General features: G+C 34.8%; 1 protein-coding gene across 2 annotated transcripts in view; it reads right to left on the bottom strand.

The window, feature by feature from the left end:
• LOC145269142 (uncharacterized) overlaps positions 1 to 6,000 on the bottom strand; it is a 97,249-nt gene that overhangs the window by 90,877 nt on the left and 372 nt on the right. The window contains exon 2 of one of the 2 annotated variants that reach the window (XM_080124751.1): positions 4,558 to 4,663. The exons of the other annotated variant lie outside the window; for it this stretch is intronic. The gene's annotated coding sequence lies outside the window, so the exon portion shown is untranslated. The remainder of the gene's footprint in view (positions 1 to 4,557; positions 4,664 to 6,000) is intronic. 2 annotated transcript variants of the gene reach the window in all.

The raw sequence follows: 6,000 nt of genomic DNA, 5'->3' as shown, positions 1-6,000 counted from the left end.
AAAACACTACATGAAATTATTACATTTTCTTGAGGATACTATGTAAGAAGTACATGGTGTAAAGAGCTGACATTTCGATATAGCATTCTACAATATGTATTGATTAGGCATGCAATATTTCAGATCTTTTAATAGTTTTTGTGATGTGTGATTTTGAAATAGTCAATGTCTTACCTGACTCACTTGATGACAAAGGCAAGAAAGCAAGCACAATTACTACAATAAGAGGAGACGTATTTACCATCATAACACACTTTTATGCCGAAAGCTTTGTGTATGGGAAAACAGTAGTTAAGATAAAGACATAACTGTCTGGCAGTTCACGGAAGAAAAAGGCAGTTATAAAACAATTGGATTTCAAACAAATTAAGATTAAACCTTTTTCTACCAAAGCTAAAAAATCAGTGTTTAATGCCATCTGAAGTGAAACAAAATTGTGCACTTGAAATGTCTATGAAATTGACCATATCTCTAGGTAGGCTCCTGGGAAAGGTAATGTGATAACTGTGTGTAGTGAAAATGAAGTTACTCAGATATGTAAGCATCACCTTTTGATGGGAGTAATAGAAGCATATTATCTGTAGAAAGTTGAAAGTCCTCAAAGTCTACATTTACTAGCTGGAGATCACTTAACATTCTACTGACAAACGATTGTGTCATAAAAACTTCATTCTGCTTTTGAAAAGATTAACAAAAGCTTTCCTTTATATAACTCTAGTATTCCAACATATATGAGTATGCAGTGAAGTAACTAACCAGTGTTAGCTCAGCAATTGTGAAGATTGCAAGAATGGTTTCAACTGAAATATCCCCAAGTCAAGCTGTGTTTGGAACTTCTGATGACGAACGGAAGCAAATAAGTTGATATCAGTGTGGCAAAATTGAAAAATTGTACTACAGCTTAGCAGAGATGATTTCTGCCTTTAAAAGATACTGCTTTAAGGAATGATACAGGAATATTGCAAATTGACTTTGGTGAACATTTTACAACACAATGGCAAGATGAAGTCCAGTCTGCTCACTAGGATAAAACTTATGACAGCCATTTATTGGCATGGAAATAACTGTAAATCTTTCATTGTTATATCAGGCAATAGTGATCACAATAATGATTCTATTGTGGTATTTCTTGAGTAATTAATCGCATCTTTGATTGGCTCTGATAAAAGGATTCTTCATATCTGGTCAAGTTAGTTTAAGAACTGGTTCATCACTAAATATCAAACAAGGAAAGGTGGAAGTCATTTATGAAACGTCTAGCATGCATGATTATTGTGATCTTGAAAGGACAAAAACAACATGCTAGTATATTTACAAGAGTGTGTATTTACAGAAGTACAGAATAGTATGTTACAGAAATAGTACTAATCCTTCGTCATATGCTCCTCTGTACATAATGTGCAGAAGAGTTTGTATAGTCGTGAAATAAATCACCATCACACTTTGACAAGAAGACAAAAAGTGAAGATAATACCTCCGTTCTCAGTGGTAAAATAGAAAAAACACAAAAATGGTTAGTTTTGCATTCCACATTAAAAAAATTAAAAAAATGCTTGTTTTTTATATATATGTTAGAAAGAGGAGAGAGAAAAGGGGAAAAAGAACCGTGAAGTTATCCTGACAAACCTTAAAAAGCAAATGACTTTAATTGTTACCCTCTTTCCTTCTCCTCTTGATTTGGACTCCCTTTCTTCCTCACTTCCTAAAAAATGAAGGAACGTGTGAACCTACAATATGGAAATCATTTTGAAACCCAAAAGTAACATGTCTATGTGAATGTAATAAGCCAGTGATAACTTAAAATCTTATAAGACCAGTTCTGGGTAAGACCTTAAAAGACATTCAGTGGCGAAGCCTCATTTGGGGGCTGTGATAACTGTGGAGGTGCTCCCTTAATTACAATTGCTTCCAGATCCATTTTACTAAGTCAAGCTTCTTAAGCTAAGCAACTCTGCAACACTTACTTTATTATAATATTAACTTATGCTGATGTGACTAGTCTGAGTCACTTTTGTCTGACATGTTGAGGATACAACTTTGACAGTTTGGCTACTGATTTGACTGATAGTACAGGATTTCCCAACTCTTTAGAAGTGCTTAGAGCAACTGTTCTATTATCAGTTGTATCATACCGGAATGTAGCACCATGTCAGGCATGGAAAGAGCACCTGCAGTTATCTACAATGGGCTTTCTCGAGGCCATCATCCATCTAGACAAGACTCGACTAATGACCTACTCGTGTGTGCATATTTGGCTTCAAGCTGACCTACTTTGCCCTACCCACTCTATCCCCCTAAAATAGTCTAATAAAATGACATCCAAAGCAAAAACACACCCAAACCAGACACCAACCCAAACAAAACCAATTTGTCTCGTCCTCTGAGGCTTCCATTCACAAGTATCCTAGATGTTGTAGAATCTTTTCTCCTGGTTATCCTAACATTATGTGAAACCAACCTACACTCCTCAACCCCCTCTAATTATTTTAACATGACAAGATACCTCCCTCTCTGCCATAAGAACTCAGACAGATATATGCATAGACTTGAAGTCTACATTGATAACACCCTCCTCTTAATTAGAGAGTGCACTCTAGAATCAGATGACTGGGTCTTCATATGCTGTACAACACTGCGTTAGTTATTTATACGTTCTCTATTGTTCTCTCTAGAATCAGACTGTATCCTAATCAACCATGTCTCTGACAGGTATAAATGGGACACTTTTTCTAGATACCAACACACAAGTACATGCATTTGGGGATTTTAATGTCTACCACAGTAGTTGGCTTGGTTTCTTGAGTTATACAGATGAAGCTGGTAGCAGTACACATAATATTCTATACCTCATTTCCTAGCAGAGGCAGTCACATTCCTGATCCATGTCCCAGATCCTAATGATCAGCAACCCTCAATCCTAGACCTATCCCTAACCATAGTCCCCCAAAATTGTGTGACAAATGCCCAACACCAATCATCTTGTTATATTGATTGACATCATCCCAAGATCTCAACTCAAGCTGAGGAGCTGTTGTTATAAAATGACAAGATACTTCAAAAAGGCTGATTGAATCAATGTTTTCTTTTCCTGCTGATGAGACAACTGAATGGTACAAAGCAGGCACTGAAGCACAAGTTCCCACAAGGAAGTATTATAGCAAGCACCACTCTCTCTAATGGTTCACTTCAAATTGTGAAACTGCCATTGCACAAAACAGCATGCATCCAACAATTCATCAGTTACAAATCAAGCACAAATAGATAAAAGTTTATAAAAGCTAGAAATAATTGTAAGAGTGAAAATAAGATGCCAAGAGAAGGCATACTGAAGTGACCAGAAAACGTATTGAGTTGCAGATAATAGGAACTCACGATTTTGGAAAATTTATTGTGTGTGTGTGTGCATTTATTTATTTTGTGCTGTTTTCTTAATAGTGATGAGGTAAAGATATTACCTATGAAATTGCAATCTTATGTGTTTTTGGAGGAAATGATATCTTTTTTTAAATAAAAATACTTGTCCTAAAGAATATTAATAATACATTTTACCATTTTCATATTTTTTAAAGTGAGTACCCTCAGCTACTGGGTACTAAAAAATGTTTCAGAATTTAGAGTGGGGAATTAGATTTTTATATAAAACCAAATTTGAAATAAAGGCCAAATACAATTTTTCAAGGGCAAACTACTTTAAAAAAGGGGGGGGGGCAAACTCGTATAATTTGGTTTTAAAAGGGCAAATCTGGCATCTCTGAAGTAACTAATAATTTGGAAATCTATTTTCATTAAAGATTAATTTTCTACCTCATCATTTTTCAACAGTATTAAGTAAATATCATTGTTTTAATGTAAATATCATTGTTTTAATGTAAATTCAATATTTCAATTTTTGGCTTTCGTAGGTTTTTTTTACAATATACATAGAAATGCAAAAACGTGGTCAAAGAACAAATATATAACAAATAAATGTTACCAAAGGGAATATAATGTACTCTTCTACCTAGCTGGATAAGATTTTATTGTTTTTACTTTCAGCATGATTGAAAAAGAACCATCCTGATGTGAGTAAAAAATGGTGTAATGTGAAAATCTCACATCCGTCTAAAAATGTTCCGCTATTAAACAACAACGAGACTGGTGTTTGGGCCGAGATCACAGTGTAGTATCTGTTCTTAAGATGCTGCACTTCAATTTCTTGTTCTCTGTCAGTGAAGGAGAAGTCCTTCACGACTGAGACAATTTTAAATTTTTGTTCCTTTTCTCCACGTTAAAAAACGACCCTGTTGTCTTTTGTAACATAGTAACGACAACAAATGTAGGTTCTGCCCCATAGAATCGGAAAGTGTGAGTCATCTGGTATCAAGTTGCAAGGTTCTTTTGCGGGACGGCTACTACACAGTGAGACATGATGGAGTATGTAAGTACCTCCACTGGACCATCTGTAAAAAATTAAACATCCAGTGTAGCAGCAAGTCCTGGGAACATCAACCTGAAAGAACAGTTGGAAATGACTTATATACCATACATTACGACCATGTAATCCCTACAGCCACCTACCTTGAAAATGCTGCTGTCAAACCTGACATAATTATATGGAATAAGTTAGAGAGAGTGGCAACCTTGGTTGAAGTGAGTGTCCCTAATGATGGAGGTCTGAACAGAGCTGAAAGAGAGAAACAGACCAAATATCAAGGCCTCATGTATGATATGAAAAAAAAACTGGAATCTTAGGGAGATATCAATAATACCAGTTATTATAGGTGCCACAGGGCTTATGAAGAAAAATCTGAAGTCCCACCTAACTAATATTCCTGGTGAACGAAGTGCAAAAGAAATCCAGACAATTGCACTTAAGGGAACAGCGAGGATACTAAAAAGAACTCTCGGTTGGTTTCAATAAAAAGCAGGGGAATGTTGGCAGCTAGTTTGGCTGTCACATACCCATCATTATAATCTTCAAAGAAAGAAAATGAAAGAAAAAATAAGTGTACTGATTGACCGCAGAGTGGGGTATCAATTTATACGTTATAATTGGAAAGTGATCCCCCACATTAAAAGTCATTAAATAAACTTAGAAAAAAAAAAAAATCCTGCTAACATGAAAGTTAAGTCTGCTATTGACGATAATCTGCAGAAAAAATAAGAAACCGTGAAAAGGAATAAAGAGAGGAGGGGGGGGGGGGGCTCGTTCAGGTCCGCTAATCGGAGAAAAGGCGGAAAAAAAAAAAAAAAAAAAAAGGCCCGACTGTTTCAAAGGGTAAATTCGCGAAATTTGGCCTAAAAACATCGAGTGGTTCTAAAATGGGTGATCGATTTACTAGAACATTGCATTAGAAACTGGAACACCGCCACACAAATATTTAAATATTGACTTTAATCTATTTTTTTTTTTAAATCGGGTAGACTAATGTCCATTCGATAATAATCCGTTGAAAAAAATTGAAGAAAAAAAAAAACGAGAGGAGGGTAACGCTATCATACGTGCGTAACGTGCGCCGATTAGTGCCCGATTGATAATCCGCTGAAAAAGATATATATATATAAACTATCCGTACCGTGGTTTCTAGGATCCATTGAAAGAAAAAGAAATTTAAAGAAAAAGAAAAGAAATTAAAACTTTAAATAATTGGTCGACTACACAACTTGTGTAGTCGACCAATTATTTAAAGTTTTAACTATAACGACTGCTTGCTTAATTTAAAATAAACTGCAGTTTCTGATGATTGTTATGGAAAGGTACATTTTTTTTTGTTATTTTTAAGCTCATTTCTGCAAAATAATACAAGTTTAAAAAGAATGCAAAAAAAAAAACATGCTCGATTAATTTTCACAATTTTAGTACGATTAAAACTGAAGATATATATATATATATATATATATATATATATATAATAGGGTTATAACACCAGAATCATTGTTTTGACTCTCGAGTATATATCCGACACAGTTAATAAACTGAGAACCACATTACTCTGTCTAAAAACATATAAGATATTAACT

The sequence above is a fragment of the Euprymna scolopes genome, chromosome 4 (genome assembly GCF_053919585.1).
Source record: "Euprymna scolopes isolate OS-2025 chromosome 4, ASM5391958v1, whole genome shotgun sequence".
In the NCBI taxonomy this organism is placed as follows: Eukaryota; Metazoa; Mollusca; class Cephalopoda; order Sepiida; family Sepiolidae; genus Euprymna; species Euprymna scolopes.
The sequence above is the reverse complement of the archived record's forward strand: the minus strand, read 5'-3'. Positions and strand labels throughout refer to the sequence as shown.